Source organism: Hibiscus syriacus, unplaced genomic scaffold (assembly GCF_006381635.1).
Source record: "Hibiscus syriacus cultivar Baekdansim isolate YM2019G1 unplaced genomic scaffold, ASM638163v2 tig00110840_pilon, whole genome shotgun sequence".
NCBI lineage: Eukaryota > Viridiplantae > Streptophyta > Magnoliopsida > Malvales > Malvaceae > Hibiscus > Hibiscus syriacus.
The window spans coordinates 1941284-1959291 of NW_024062887.1; the positions used below are offsets into that span (position 1 = coordinate 1941284).

The 18008-nt window shown below is 33.4% G+C and overlaps 1 long non-coding RNA gene across 1 annotated transcript; it reads right to left on the minus strand.

The window, feature by feature from the left end:
- Positions 1 to 14973: 14973 nt before the first annotated feature.
- On the minus strand, positions 14974 to 15543 carry LOC120143307. The gene is made up of 2 exons (XR_005517923.1): positions 15441 to 15543; positions 14974 to 15188 (listed from the first exon to the last, which is right to left on the minus strand). It is a non-coding gene; the product is annotated as an uncharacterized LOC120143307 (long non-coding RNA).
- Between the last annotated feature and the right edge of the window lie 2465 nt (positions 15544 to 18008).

An 18008-nucleotide genomic window follows, 5' to 3' on the forward strand; every position in this document is an offset into this window, starting at 1 on the left:
AAATCAAGTTTTAATCTTGTAATTCTTTGAATATCGAATGGATTAAAGGTTCTTTTACTACTTCATTAATTATAGATCTTTGACAAGGGGCAAGATTAAACCTTTCATACCCCATCCAAAGCCGAAAAAACCATTGCCTGTTTCCTTACCCAAAATAACATATGCTTACTACCAAGGGACTAACCTTGACATCACTTCCCCAGAAACCATGAAGTCATGCCTCTATCATTCCCGAGGCACTGAAACTTGTACCTTACCTTCCCAGACAAAAATAACCTTTCCATAACATTACCTTTATCAGAATTATGACTTTAAAGTCACACCTTTCCCTTCCTAGGCATAGAACCAACATTCATTTCCCAACCTCAATAAATCTTGGGGGCATGACGAGGACCTTTCCTACAAAAAAGACAAGATGGAATGTTGCGGATCAAGTTTTGAGAATTCAAATAATTGGGGCATACTAGGAGCAAAGTGAAGTAAAAATAAAGGGAATCATTGAAATAATTCTATCATGTATTAATTACATTGTTTTTCATGTAAATATGATTAATCCTGAATACTCGTCCCCCTAGGAATACCTCTTTTACAAAGACTTCCATGTATGAGATGATGAACGGCTTTGTTTCATTTATCCTTTTTTATATGTATATATATACCCCTTGTTGTCCCCTTTTGAGCATATAGTTTTTTTCTTTTGATTCAACCCTAACCAAGGATCATCCTCCACGCTAAGGGGCAAAAATGAAAGACATCTGCTCGCATGAGTGAAGATCATCAATTAAGATTTCATTACAAAAGCAAGTCATGATGAAATAAGGCGAGAAATAATGAGATACCGCAAGGTAGATCAAATAGGAGGTACTTGAAGATCAAATCCAGTCAAGAATAACAAATGAAGAGGAAAATAATGTACTCAAAGCAATTGAAGTCTTATACTCATCCATCAGAAGAAACAAAAAAAAAAAAGAAAAAAAAGGAAAAAAAAGAGAAAAGAAAGAGAAAAGAAAAGAAAAGAAGAAAAAAGAAATTGAATCAAGATGGGTGAATCATTGAGCTTCAAGCTACAAGGTTCATCAAGTGCAATTAGTTCAAAGATTCATATTCAATAAGAAGCACAATAAATGCTGGAAAATGGAAATAAACCTAAAAATTGGCGGTCTAGAGGGATCCAGAAAAAGAAAGTATGAAAGACAAGTAGCAAAGCAAATTCATGTCAAGCAAGGCAAGATTGAAGACAGCATGACGAATTGATCCTTGGTTCATTAACCCTTAAACACTTGTTTGGGCTTATTTATCTCATTCTTTCATAACCGTGAACCCTAGCCTACATTACGTGCCTAAAAAGTCCCTTCTAATCATACATGGATTTCTAAGTGGAGAGACTATATTCAGATTTCATTTCGCTCCTCAGGTACTTTTATTTGCAAAAATAGTTTTCTAAAATTTTTAATGCATGAAAAAATAATAATAATAAAAGGAGGGTTCAAGACGTAAAATTTTAGATGACGTCTAGAAACCAAAGGAGAATTCGAGTTAAAAACCTGAAAAGGTAGCTCGAACACGAAGATTGTCAACCATTGCACAGAAGAAGACAATCTTATGCATTTTGATAAAGCATTGCACAACCCAAAGATGCTCACGGGGGCTAAGAACCAATGAACATTTCCATAAGAGAATCATGACAGCTGCTTCATCATGTCAATGAACACCAAAACCGGGGACACAAGAAGCTAACCTGAAACACATTACCTCCCCAGATTAACCCTAAACACATGACCTTCCCAAGTCAGTCTAATCCTTATTATAACATTAATCTTTACACTTTTCAAATGTAAATAATTTTTTAAGGATTAAAAGAAAATTTGGTTTATTTGATATTCAATGAACTCTTTTTTTACAATTTGTTTTGATTCTGAGCTAGAAGAAAATAACAACATTTTTGAATTTTATTCAATATTTTTCACATTTCTAAAATAAAAGAAAAGAGAAACATTTTTAAACAGGACAATCTCAAGTGAAAAAGGTCCTTGAAGCTGACGAGGCTCATTCTGCCTCTAGCGAAAAAAGGAGCAAACGATGCAAGAACAATGAAGCATTTCTTGAAAGAAGATAGTCTGAGAGATCCCAAGGGCTAGAGAACAGAACTTCTAAAACTTCATTGTGACATTATCAGAAGCATATGATCGCCTTTGTTGAAGGGGACACATATCCTAGCTCATAGAAAAGATGAAAGACAATCATGTTAGAAGGATTGACCACTTCTTAAGTGTCCATCTGATTGTGTCATCATGAAGAGAAGCCCTCAATATATTTGTTAACATTACTGGTTAGCGATTGAAGAGCAAGACCATTCAAGATGAAGATTTTGGCACAAAGAGAGACATGAGTGCCCACATTTGGGCATTACCAAAGCCAAACGTCGTTAAGATAACAAGATTCAAACCAAGTAGACATGATGAATGACTTGGAGTTCCAAGGGCAGAATGAAAACAAAAATATCTCACCTTGAATTAAACTATTCACGATGCAGGTGGAAAAGGACTTCTGAGAAATAATTCTGATTGAAAAATCGACGTGTAAGGTGCCAGTCATCTACCTGATCGCAAAGAGAATTCAAGGGATGAAGCATTTCTTCTAGAATCATGTTGAAGAAGCAAGATAAATGATAGAATATGAGAGGGACATGATTGTTCCGGATGATTAGTTTGTCCATACTGATGATGGGGGTGGACTCCGTGCAAGAGTGATCAAATGAAAGAAGAATAAGATCTCTACTCTGAAGTTAAAAGAGGGTTATTAATAAGCATTTCTGCATATAAGAGAGTCATAGATACATATTACATTCATATTTCATGTATCAAAGCATATTTTTTTTTACATATTTTCCAAGAAAAGAAGAAAAGAAAAAGACAAATTCAAACCTTGAATAAAGGGAATTATATTTTGATTGACAGAACCTCAAGAATCGAGGAGTCCAATCCAAGGAGAATCATTACTTTGATGTGGGGGAATGTTACCAAAACAACATGATATTTTCAAAAGATTTTTAGAAACTAGGGTTTCTTGATTTATAAATCCTTCGGGCCATCCATAATACCTTCAGTACAGGATGTTTTCAAATGAGATTTTAGAAACTAATCCTTTGAGGGTTTCTTGATTTGTAAGTCCTTCGGGCCATCCATAAGACCTTCAGTGCAAGATGTTTTCAAATGAGATTTTAGAAACTAAGCCTTCGGGGGTTTCTTGATTTGTAAGTCATTTGGGCCACCCATAAGACCCTCAGGCAGGATATTTTCAAATGAGTTTTAAAAACTAAGCCTGATTTTCAAGGATTTCTTGACGATTATCTTAAAAAAAAAATTGAGACAATTTTTACTCAAAACAAGTTTTGTCTCTTTTGAGACAGTTTCTCTCAAAACAAAAGCATGAGTCAGTTTCTTTTGAAACGAAGTTCATCTTCCTTGAGACATTTTTTGAAATAAAGTTTTGTCTTTCTTGAGACAGTTTCCCTTGAAACAAAATCTTTGAATATGTTTCCCTTGAAACAAATTTCGTCTCTCTTGAGACAGTTTCTCTTGAAATAAAGTTTTGTCTCTCTAGAGACAGTTTCCCTCAAAACAAATCTCACTTGAGATAGTTTCTCTTCAAATAGATTTCTTTTGAATCATTTATTTCCCTCACAAATGTTTAATATTTGAAAGGAAGTAAAAAAAATTTTTTGTTTCACAATTCCATGTTGAAGAAGAAGATTTCAGCAAAGAATTAGTCCACTTTTCAATCATTGAAAATGTGGATCTCAGCGATGATTCGAAGACCTTTGGGTCAATACCTTCGGGTACTTTAAACACAATTATTATTGACACATAATAATCTTTTGCAGGTTTGAAAATCTTCAAAGAGAAGATAAACCGATCAACATTGCAATAGATAATTCAATGAAAAGAAATTGTTCAACTTTTAGCTTGATTCTATCACAGAAAGAGGTAGATCAACACCGATATCTCGTTCGATTCCATCACAGAATGAGGTGGATCGACATTTTTATTTTCGCTCAAATCTATCGCAGAAAGAATTGGATCAACGTCAACTTTTTGTGCGATTCTATCACAGAAGGAGGTAGATTAGCTCCAATATCTCATTCGATTCTATCACAGTAAGAGGTGGATCGACATTTTTATTTCGCTCAAATCTAACGCAGAAGGAGTTGGATCAGCGTCAACTTTTAGCTTGATTCTATCATAGAAAGAGGTAGATCAACACTGATATCTCGTTCAATTCCATCACAGAAGGAGGTGGATCAATATTTTTTATTTTCGCTCAAATCCATTGCAGAAGGAGTTGGATCAGCGACAACGTTCTACGCGATTCTATCACAGAAGGAGGTACATCAGCACCAACATCTCGTTCGATTCCATCATAGAATGAGGTGGATCGACATTTTTATTTCGCTCAAATCCATCGCAGAAGGAGTTAGATCAACGTCAACTTTTAGCTTGATTCTATCATAGAAGGAGATAGATCAACATCGGCATATCGTTCGATTACCATCACAGAAGGAGATGAATCAACATTTTTATTTTTGCTCAAATCCATCGCAGAAGGAGTTGGATCAACATCAACTTTTTACTCGTTTCTATCACAGAAGGAGGTAGATCAGTACCAATATTTCGCTCGATTCCATCACAGAAGGAGGTGGATCGACATTTTTTCGCTCAAATCCATCGCAAAAGAAGTTGGATCAGCGTCAACTTTTAGCTCGATTCTATCACAGAATGAGATAGATCAACATCGACATATCGTTCGATTTCCATCACAGAAGGAGGTGGATCGACATTTTTTCGCTCAAATCCATCACAGAATGAGTTGGATCAACATCAACCTTTTGCTCATTTCTATCACAGAAGGAGGTAGATCAGCATCGACATCTTGTTTGATTCCATCACAGAAGGAGGTGGATCAACATTTGTTCGCTCAAATCCATCGCAGAAGGAGTTGGATCAGTATCAACTTTTTGCTCGTTTCTATCACAGAAGGAGGTAGATCAACACCAATATTTCGTTCGATTTTATCATAGAAAGGGGTGGATCGACATTTGTTCGCTCAAATCCATCGTAAAAAAAGTTGGATCAACGTCAACTTTTAGCTCAATTCTATCACAGAAGGAGGTAGATCAACATCGATATATCGTTCGATTTCTATCACAGAAGGAGGTGGATCAACATTTTTATTTTCGCTCAAATCCATCGCAGAAGGAGTTGGATCAGCGTCATCTTAATGCTCGATTCATCATATATGGAGTTGAATCAGCAACACCTCTCTAGAGGGATCATCATTTCCAGTGGAAAAGCCAGGATGAGAAGAACCCATAATCAGAAGAACTGTAGATGAAGACTCAACTAAGAGAACGAAGCAAAGATGACATCATTTGCAGCAAGGACCCGATGAATTTCGTAGGAGGAGAAGAATTGACATTCCCAGTGAAGAGTTTGCAGCGCGACAAGAAGAGACCAAGATAAAAAATGGTGCTTTATTGTCTTTGCTCCATTCCCGTTTCACAGCAATGAGCAAAGAGGGGCAGCTGTAAACACCATTTCTCAACACCAACACCTACCACCCCATTGTTTTCAACACCAACACTCACCATCATATTTTTTTCAACACCAACCCCATCATCCCTTGTTCCTTGCGAGAATCAAGGAATAACAAACTGAAAATCATTGTAAATTTGGCTATAAAAGCCAAACGCATGTAATCAAAAGGGGAGGATTTTCTCTCTCAGAGATTTTAGACAAATAAACAAGCAAATTAAAGGGTAATTTTTTTTCGTATTCAAATACTGCTTTTTTTTACTCTATGCTATTACGAGAAAATACTAAAATAATTTAGATGAGGAGAGAAAAGCAATAAAAAATCATATTATTCCTAGGTATTTCTAGTATTTTTTTCGGTTTCGAATCTAATATATATATATTTTTTTGAGCTTTGCATATAAAATAAGACAAGGGAAAGCGAGTGAGAAGATTCTTACCTTAGAAGAGTCCTGATTGGAGCGGTTTGCAGTGGTGGTTATAGTGGTTCATGGCCATCGATCGTTTATTCCACAAAGAAAAATATGAAATAGAAAAAGAGGGAGATAGTTGAGAGAACCCTCCCCATTTTTTTGGGGTTTTGTGAGAAATGACACAAAAATCTTAAAAGTGGTATATATATACTATATTAATGGTCTAATTACATCATAAATACCTTTAATTTTACCGTGTTTTTGCGTTTTGGTCACTGTTAGGGACCATTTTTGTGATTTTCCATTTTCTGTTTGTGTTTTGATATTTTTGGTTAATCCACTATTTTAGTCCCTATAAGTTTAGCATTGTTTTAATTTAGTTTTTTTTAAATACTCATATATTAATTATATTATAGTCATGTATATAGAAATAGGTATAAACGTAAATATTATGCACTAAACAATTATACTATAAGATCCACACTTTAAATAGAATTGTGATTATTTACCTGGAATGTTATTGATTATAATATTTCTTTTATATGTTTGTTTCCATATGTTTGCATTGTAATCTAGTATATTTTTAGTCTGTTAATGATTCCCATCCGAAAATTACTTCACAAATTGCTAAAGTTAATTGATTTTGTCTATATATTTTTGCACACTTTTTAAACTTGACCGTTAATGCCATAGTATTTCCTGTCTTTATTTTAGTTTCCATTTAAGCTTTTAGGATTTGGTGGATTCATGTTTATTTGATTTCTTTTCCATTTATTGTTTATCTTATATTTGGTTAATTTATTTTCTCATCGTGTTAATTAATTTCACATAGGTCAAATAATGTACGATTTCCCCAACTTTCCAATGGTCATTTAATCATATTCAGCAACTATTAATATGTGTGAGTTAAAGCCATTTTAGTCACTGAAAGAAAAAAAAACTAAAATTAAAATAAATTATGTCTTTCACTTCCAAGGTTTGAGTTCTTTTTAACATGACAACTATTCGTGCAACTGTTTTTTACGATTACAAATCTTTAACCATTTGAGTCAAAAAAAAATATTCAACAAGAGGAGTTGAAGCTTGACATAGAAACAAGGGTTCAACTTATAAGTAGTAGAAGAGTATATTCGTTATATTATAGATTGCCACTATCATGCACGAGGTTTCATATAAGCAATGATGTCGACCTTGTTGGCATGATTGAGACATACTTCTATCATTCTTTGTCTAATGTCGATTTGTTTGTAGAGTCTGTTGATCTGGACCTTGATCGTACGATCGAGGATGCTGCTTACAGCTCGAATATTGCACCAACTCAGACAAATGACCAAGAAATAAACATAGATGATAGATACCCAGAAGCATGGTTCCCATTTGTACGTGAAAGAAAACAACAAAAAATGGAGAATTGAAGAAATTAATATTACTTCTCACGAGCCTACTGATTACGAAGATTAAAACATCTTAATGAATACTGCTATATTTATGTTTTGATTTAATGATTACTGTGTTTGTAATGTTAGTCCTACTTATGTCATGTTTAATGGTATAGTGTAATGTTCATAGTTCGTTGCTCTTTTGAATAAAATCTATTATAATCTGATTAATTTTTCAGTCATATATCAGTATGCCCGTTTCAACTCCTCACAAAACTTTGCTTTTTAAATGTAACATAACCAAAAAAACATCAATCATGCCAAAAAATTATTTAATAAGGAACTCGACAGCTTGATGTGATGAGTTCGAACATATTTTTTCCTTCAATTTTCAATTCAACTAAAAAATAAAAATATTAATATTATAAAAGAACTCGTCACCTCGAAGTCATGAGTTACCAAAAAATATTAAAATAATACCCGACGAATAAAATAATTTCATCACATGAAACTTATCATCTCGAGGTAATGAGTTTTCCTTGAACAGTAAAAAATACGGTAGATCCCAAAATAATTTTTTGACCGTTTATTTCCCAGATTTTTTTTGAGTGCGGCAATGGGCCAAAAAACACCTCATTTATGCCATCATCCAGACTCATACTTCTTGAAAGTTCATGATTTTTAAAGCCCGTAATTTTCTGTTCGTCCAATGCACTCCTGTTGAGAAAGTTAAGACATACATTCATTATTTTCGAGGCCCATTTGACTCCTTTGAAGCTCTCAACAATCCATCTTAATCCCTCTGCTCCTCCTCCATTATGGCCTGACGTATCTATTCTCCAAAAACAGGGACCTTTTGAATTTTTATCAATTCCTTCACGTGTCCCGATAGAGCATCATTATCTCTACAACCCATGATCTCTGTCACTCCCAAATAGCCTCTGATTTCTTTCTATCCCAACCTTGTATATACAAGTTAATAAATATAAACTGATTGAAATGAGGCCTTCCCCCTCTAACTTAGTACTTGTCCAACACAATTCTTGATTCCAAGCACACAACTGCAACATCTTCTGCCACATATCTCTTGTGAAAGCACATTTAAAGTAGAGATGATTCCTGATTTTCTGTTGTGAGAGAAATATTATGTATTGTTAACATTTATTTCATATTCGAGTAGTCAATCCATGATTTTTTGTTGTGAGTAGTCGTTCCATATAAGGTATGAATCCAACATATGCAAAATAGCTAATATCTTTTGAAGTTAAATAAAATTGTAAATAGCACAATAGTTAAGAAATTACGATCATGAATTACATTAGATCAATAAATGATATCAACCATACTACATATTTCATGATCTGCTCTTTTTGTCTTTCCTCGAACTGATGACAATATTTGCTCCAGTTCTGCTTTCTTCTGCGTGCTTGTTTCATGTATAACCTTTGAACATAATGGGTAAAATTATCAAATCTGGTTAAGAGGTTTTACATAGATGTATAACATAGAAAATTTATAATAACAAAATAATCCAAATTTTCTTTTTCTAAATATGTGCTTTGTTTGCATATTATTAAATCTTCAATCGTCATCTACAAGTTTAATAAAATTCTTAATCTTAAACACCATACAATTACAAGTTGTAGCTATTTCAGTACTGGTCAAAAATATTAAATTTGAGCGGGAAAGCATATAAAATAAAGATGCGAGAGAAAGGAAGGTAAATGATGAGCTAGAAGGAGAGCAGAGACGTAACGATGTTTCTTGAAAGAAAGAGTAACAGAGCAAAAAGAGGTCGAATCCGACAAGGGAAACACTCGATGCTCCATTATTCACAATTGTCAAAATTCACCGATTGTGAACGAAGAACACCGTCAACATTTTTTTATTTACACAAGATTATGAGAAAAACTATCTATAAATAAAAGAAAAGAACAAAGAAGAAGAATTGAAACGCTGGATAAAAAAAACCTTTTGAAGAGTTTGTTTTGAGTGAAATGCTTTGAAGGAGGTGAAATCGGCTATTTTCCCGGTATATCACCGGTGATCGGTATTATTATCGATCTAACACCGGTCAGGCTATATTTCCCGATCTAACACCCTTAGCACAAAAGCGCGTCCCCTGTACCGCGCTATATGCTGATTTGGCGCCACGTGGGTATAGCGTGCCCCCTGCCCCGCGATATACGGGTGATCTGGCGCCACGTGGGTATAGCGCTCCCCCTGATCCGCGCTATACCTGGATATCTGACACGTGGGGTATAGCGCGGTGCAGGGGGGTGCGCTATACCCCCTAATTATCAACCCTTCACGTCCCCATCCTCCCTATAAATACCCCCATCCTCAATCACTTTTATCACACCAAATTCTCTCAAATTCTCTAAATTTCTCTCAAATACTCTCTTTTTAAGGTATATTTTATAATATTTTTACTATTATGTTTTTACTTTATTTAATATTTTACTAATATAATTCTTTTGCAGATATATAATGGAAGGCAGTCTACTTCGCTCGGATGGAAATCATATATCTCTACACTTTACTGATACGGTAACATTTTAACGTTTTTGACCCCGCCACCGCCACCGTCACAGATGACCCCTCCTGGAGGCTATTATGGGTCTATTTTTCGGTCGTCGATCGGTTGACTCTGGACTGAACAGAATTACGGATATTGTAATTTTTTATAGCCACCATCGCTTCTTCTTTGCTTGAAAACTCCATGCCTAAAGATAACTCACCATTATTTATTGATGAGTAATATCCATAGTCACCGAGATGAGGCATATCCGCAAATTCTGGCCCGTACATTGCACCATAATCAGCTTCATACATGTGTGCAGGAGGGTCAGTTTGTGCCACATTTCCTGGAACTTCATCATCATCGGAGTTGAATTGCGGTGATTCTAGGTGAATGAATAGTCCAGTCTCAGCACCATCCGCACCAGGCTCACGAAGCGGTTCTTCTGGTGGAGATGATGGGTTTCTCCATGCTCTCCACATTTAGGTCGAAGAACCTACTACTAGCACGCCTTCCCCTTGAACTGGAAGGCATATCGACATTGAGATCGAAAAAGCTCGCAGTCGAATGCCTCCCCCTGGAGCTTGAAGCCATCGTGTCAAATAGAAACTGCACAGATGGTTGCGTCGATGACATCTCCATATGGTCAAAGAAATTTGCAGATGAATGTCTTCCCCTTGAACTGGACGCGGTGTTGCCATACGGATTGTTCGTGGACCCACCTCGGTACATATCGTAAGGAGTTGCGGATGAAATGTCTCCCCATTATGGCATTAAAATCATTACACATTATTGTAGTCGGGCTGTCAACTTGATCAACTTGTTCAGCCAGCCCATAGTGTGAGCTTAAAGATTGACCCCGAACAGCACGCACTTGAACAAAATGTGCATACATCTTAATAGCGGTGTCTGAATAATTACTTTGAGCTTCAACAATCATTTGAACATCATCATTGTTCGAACGCTATACCCACGTGGCGTCAGATCACCGTATATCGCGGGGCAGGAGGCGCGCTATACCCACATGGTGCCAAATCAGCATATAGCGCGGTGCAAGAGACGCGCTTTTCTGCTAAGGGTGTTAGATCGAGAAATATAGTCTGACCGGTGTTAGATCAGTAATAATATCGATCACCGGTGATATACCGGGAAAATAGTCGGTGAAATCTCGGAAAATGAATTACAAGATTTTATTCGGTAATTCATTTTATACAAAACACGAAATTTTTATTTTTACATTATGTTGACTATAAAATGATTTAAATTGACCAAAATATTTTTTATTAAACAAACAGTAAAACAGTTTTTAGAAAAGGTTTTAGATGAAACAAAAACAACTTGAATTCCCTATGTCATTATAGTTTTAAAATATAATAATTTTTATATTTTTCTTAATAAGGATAAGAGTGGAATTCTCATTCCCCAATAGTTGTTCATATATTAAAAATTACTAATAATGATGAAAGAAAGTTGGCAGAAACTGAGATATGCGCAATCATGGTATGGTATCTTTTCAAGTCTTTCGTTATCTTTAAAAGGGCCAAATTTAGAATACCAAACATCGAACTATACAAAAAGAGCAAGAGATAAACTACAACACTCACAATACGGCTATAGAGTATTGAACCGTAATCAACTGACCACCGATAACCATCGTGCATCACTGAAAAACTGGTTTATTCAACAATCACTATCTTTGGAGAGTTATATCAAGAGGAAACCAGTATTTCTGTTCACCAAATGTCTCCAAACTAACCATCGCCCTAAAACTGATCGTCACGCACCTCTGCTATTTTACCCAATTTTTCTGTTTTAATTTTAAATGGTCAATCTCGAGTAAGTACAAAGCAACATATGTTCAAAGATAATTCTCAATCATCTGACATTAAACACTCAACCCTTGACATTTCTGATACTTTAAGTTGGGACCTCAAAAAAAAACAATAATTCTTTTAGAATTGAGGTCGCTCAAATCCCCTTACTTTTGTATTATTTTGAACGGCCAAATTGCATGCATGGCTTCGATAAATGTATTATTTCTTGTTTTTAACATTAATATACTATTTTTTTTTCAATAAAAATATTAACACTCTCGAAAGGCAAGAAAAATGCTGAAATTGGACGAGAAGGTTGGGCCCAATTCTTCAGGGATAAAAAAACTGTACTTGATGATATGATTGTCTGAAACAGCAATAAGGTAAGGTGGTTTCTGCTCGTCCAGGGAGCTTTAAATTAGGAATCTTTTTTATTTTATATTAGTTGATGAGGATTTTAACAGTTTGGGATTGAATGTTATAAACATCATTTTTCAAGACCAACATCTACCGTTTCATTTTTTTCAACACCAACACCTATCATCATATTTTTTTCAACACCAACCCCGTCATCCCTTGTTCTCTGCGAGAATCAAGGCATAATCAACTGAAAATCATTGTAAATTTAGCTATAAAGCCCAAACGCATGTAATCAAAAGGAGAGGATTTTTTCTCTCAGAGATCTTAGAGAAATAAACAAGCAGATTAAAGGGTAATTTTTTTTCGTATTCAAATACTGATTTTTTTTACTCTATGCTATTACGAGAAAATACTAAAATAATTTAGATGAGGAGAGGAAAGCAATAAAAATCAGATTATTCCAAGGTTTTATCTAGTATTTTTTTCGGTTTCGAATCTAATATATATATATATATTTTGAGCTTTGCATATAAAATAAGACAAGGAAAAGCGAGTGAGAAGATTCTTACCATAGAAGAGTGCCGATCGGGGCGGTTTGCAGTGGTGGTTATAGTGGTTCATGGCCATCGATCGTTTATTTCACAAAGAAAAAAAAAGAAATAGAAAAAGAAGGAGAGAGTTCAGAGAACCCTCCCCATTTTTTTTTGGGTTTTTGTGAGAAATGACACAAAAAAAACTTAAAAGTGGCATATATAGACTATATTCATGGTCTAATTACATCATAAATACCTTTAATTTTACTGTGTTTTTGTGTTTTGGTCACTATTAGGGACCTTTTCGTGATTTTCCATTTTCTGTTTGTGTTTTGATATTTTTGGTTAATCCACTATTTTAGTCCCTATAAGTTTAGCATTGTTTTAATTTAGTTTTTTTAATACTCATATATTAATTATATTATAGTAATGTATATAGAAATAGGTATAAACGTAAATATTATGCACTAAACAATTATACCATAAGATCCACACTTTAAATAGAATTGTGACCCTAATAAAAAAAAATTTAAACTCAAAATTTTAAAAATTTTAACTTTTAGTTTTGAGTTAAAGAAACGTGTATGAAACATAGTTTTTAAATATTATCATTTAATATTGTTTATAATTTTAAAAATAATTTTAAAAAATAATGATGAATAGGTTAACCTAAACGGTTAAAATTTAAAGATGTTTATATATTATATTTAAAAATTTAATTGTTTTATATTTAATTTTGTATTAGTTTGATATTAGAGATCCCTAATCATATAGTTAACTTAGATTTAAGTCCATAAATAAGCAATTTTCTTTCTTTTAGCAGTAGCCACAATAGGTTTTATATAATGTTATGCAAAATAAATCACAAAAAAAAAAAGCATAGCTTAATGCCTTTGCTTGTGTCTCCTTCTTTGGGCGCCTAGACAAGGGATTGAATCCATCTCCTCTCATTTTTTTTAGAGTTATTTTTCCTTTAACTATATGGTTTAGGGTTTCTTTTACCTCTCTCATTTCTTTTAGAGTTATTTTTCCTTTAATCAGATGGATGAAAAGAATTTTATATTAAATAAATTAAAATTATAAAAAAAACTCCAATCAAATGATGACACATGTCCTCATATGATTGGAGGATTAAATTTATTGAATTTAATTACATTAGGACTAAATTGATAGAATGAATAAATATTGATGACCAAATATGTAATTATACCAATTTTACTAATAGCCATGTCATCGCTTCCATTAGCGACTAGTGGTTTGATTGAATGCATTTAAATAGTTGGATAACCTGATTGACAAGAATTCAAAAAATGGTGGTCAAAATAAAAAGGGGATATAGTTGGGTGGTCACAGATATAGTTTACCCATAATTTTAAAAAATTATATTTGATTATAAAGGATAAAAATGGAATTCTCATTCCCCAGTAATTTGTTCATATATTAAAATTATTGGGTCAATTTTAACTTTTGCATAAATATGGGAGAACTCAATACAATCTTTCAATGACTTCCACTTGAACATATCCATGTTATTTTTATCGTAATATTTTTGTTCATTTTTGGGTTAATTTTTTGTTGTATGTTTGTATCGCATGCCTTTCTCTTCATCAGCTTGCTTCTTAGTTGTACCATCACCTTTGTTATGCAGCACTTTTTCATCCTTCTAGGTTTAGAGAAGTTTTTGAATGAGGCTCATAACAAGATTTAACCTTCTTATTCAATAAAAATTATTGTTCGAGCAAAAACTAATATCTAATATTTTTAAAACAATATTGATTCTCAATTTCAGTATAAATACAAATATGACATAATGTAATATGTAAGTTATTATTCAAATTTTGATAATTCCTTATAGTCACATTTACATGAGTTTATTTCATCACAATTTTATTACTTGAAAATAATCTAGTATTTTTTGAACAAAATATAGAAGAATTAGAATCACTCATTTAAAAAACTAATATCTAATTTTTATGACTTTTTTATTCACTCACAGCCTACCTTATTCATTCTCTCTACCTTTTGCATTAAACCACATCCTAACCCTTTAAAATTTAATTTCATCAATTTTCAATTTTTTACTTAATAAGATAGGTATTCTTCTAACGAAACACTAATCAGAAAATCTTTTTAATACTTCATTTTCATCAAATCACATCGAATTCATAAATAATTTTAGCTGTGTCTTAATAATTGATAATGATTTCTAGATACTCAATTGAAAAGAATTATGAAATTCTAGTTTATATACAACGTAAATATCACAAAGTCTTATTCAAAAGTAGTAGTAATAATAACAATACTTAGTGCAAAAATATATTGAGGATATTAGAATCTCTCAATTATGTATTTCTTAAACATATACCATATAAATCTAAGCGGTTAGTCCTCTTGTATAATGAATTACTCAACAAGGCTTATTGCAAATGCACCGACGACGAAAACCTTCACATTCTCCATCTGTGAAACCTTCTGACTCGCACACGGTCTGACAATTAGTGTTACTCGCGCAAATACCTTTGAACTTAGTGCTTGGACTTTCACAATGTTTACCCTCCACTTTCATAGGGGTCATCTCTATTTTAATACAAAATCATACGAAAAAATCAGACAAAATATAAGTATGTATGTAAGTATATACATATGTAGATATTGACTTCATATTAAATGAAAACCTATGATATGTTATTCTAAAGAAAAGAATGTTAAATATGAATAATAAATATATACTCAAATCTTACGTTGAATATATTTAATACTAATATTTTATCAATAACTTAAATGTATAACAAATTGTGTAACTAATTCAAAAGGGGTGACAGAAAAAACCTATTGTTAGAAGAACCAATAGAAGAAGGAAAGCAATTGAAATTGATGGAGTGAGCCTTGCCATTTTGAATATTGTTTTGTAAAGTGAACGATTGACAGATAAGAGAGGTTTTATTCGATGTGATGAAACCAAAGCAACATGAGGCTTTTATATAGATTAGTATTAGAAGCAAATGACGAGAAAAGTGGACAAAACTCACAAGTGTTGAATTTCAAAGTAATCTCAAATTAGATCCATTTAAATAATAACTACAATATGTTATTTTTAACTCAATATTTTTTTCTAAATTTTATAAATAAGATAAAATATATTTTCAAGATAAAAATGGTCATGCAAAACCATGGAATGTAGACAGACATGACTCCAAGATCACGCATGCAATTGTCCATGTGCTGTAGTGGAAGCATGTAAAATGGGAAGTGAAGATTTAGCCCGGACAACCCTTCATTTTGGGTTCTTAAATGCAACATACATTAGGTTAGCATTAACATGTCATTAAATTTCTCATTTGTCAATAATTGTCTATGTATTAAGGGTCCATTGTTTTATAAAAAATGAATTCTAGAAAATGAATTATATATTTTTTTGCTCGGCAAATTTATTTTATTAAAGATTTGAAAAAATAATCCTAAGACTTAAGTTGTGTGTCTCATTAAAAACATCTCTATACAACTTGGTAAAAAGATACATCTCGATAGCTGATTTTACGAACTATCACCTATAAAAGTGATTGGACAATACAATTAAAATTTCAGCATATCGCAAGTACAAACCCGACTTACGCTTATGAAAATCCCTTACCACTATGCTTTAAAAAGCTCACACCTTCCCAACCCTTCTTTGATTACAAAATCCGCCAATCCATTTTTGCTTCTAGGCGCATAAAAAATTTCACTCATTCAATTGAACGATCAAACCATCTATTTCAATAAAAATAATCCACCAACGCCATGAACTTACCAAAGAGGTTGAAATCCAATTTAATACCACCTGCGAATCGACCTCCACTATAAGGATCGTCTTTCCAATCCATTGAGCTTCTTGGAAGATTTTAGTGTTAATCTAATAGCAGTGGAAAATAATTTCAAGAAATCATGTTTTGGTGTCTGGATAATATTGTGAATAATTTTCGATTGTTTGACAGTTTTTTAAAAACAATTTTTGAAAACTTTATTTATTGAATAAATTATCAATACTTATTTACCATGATAAAAAGTTAATTTCCAAATATATTTTATCGACATTTACTTATACTAATGTAATTAGTTCAATAAATGGTTATCCCTTGTTCCCATATGTAATGGGGTAAGGGGAGGTAATTAGTTCAATAAAGATTTATATAAAATATTATAAATGAATGTACAATATATAGTACATATATTTTATTTATACTTTTAAGAATTATACCATTAAAACAACCAATTATACATAATCATATGTTGATATAAAATTGTACAAAATTAATGAAACTGTACTGTTAGATTTATCTCCTAAACTAAGCACTACAATTTGTTGCTCACCCCCAAATAGTCTCTGATTTCTTTCTATCCCAATCTTATGTATACAAGTTGATCAAGTTAAACATAAAATGATTGAAATGAGTTCTTCCCCCTTTAACTTAGTACTTGTCCAACACAATTCTTGATTCCGAGCACACATCTGCAACATTTTTTGCCATATAGCTCTTGTGAAAGCACATTTAAAGTGGAGGGTGGGGTGGGTGTGGCGGTATCCTTTGATCACCCTAAGGTAGTCCCGGGTGTGTCTTTCAGAAACTAGTATCTCTAATCAGGTTAGGCCATTGATGTCCTCAACTGGTTGGTAGATTCGTGTTTCAGGTGTTGCTAAGGCAGGGTGGGGTGGGTGGGGTGGCTATCATTCGATCACCCTGTGGAACCTTTAGGGCATTATTCTATGGTCCTTCCCCGGTTAATTGTTCGTCTGGATCTAAAATTTATGCAATTGAAGTGGCTTTAGATGTGTTGCTGGAAGAAAAGCTCCAAGGTATAACCCCAATGGTGCTGGAATCGTGCTCCCGAATTGTTTTGTATTGGTTGTCTAATCCTCAGTCCCGTCCTGTTCGATTTTGGGCTTTATTGAGCTAAATTAACTTGAAGGCGAAGCAGTGTGAAGGGATGTTCAAATTTTCTTCCTTGTTTTTCTCCTCGATGGCCGACTACTTGGCTTTCTTTGGTTTGGGGAGAACCGAACTGTTCAAAGTCTGGTGGTAGTTCCCTGTATGGTTTGTGATTTGTGGAAGTGGTCTGGGTTTGGGGAGTTCTCGATTTTAAGCCTTGATCAGCTACTGGTGGTGTGGTACTTTGGGCTGCTTTAAGTTGTATTTAGTTTTCGTTTATGGTTTCTGTTGTGGTTTTGTCAGGTTAGAGTCTTTTGCAGTGGTTTTATTTTCTTGGTTTTATGTGTAATCTTTTCCCTATCTAGGTTTGGGGTTTAACGAGGCATATAACTAAGTTTATTTCCTAATAAATTTATTATACCGATAAAAGAAAGAAAGCACATTTAAAGTAGAGATGATTTTTCATTTTCTGTTGTGAGAGAAATAACAA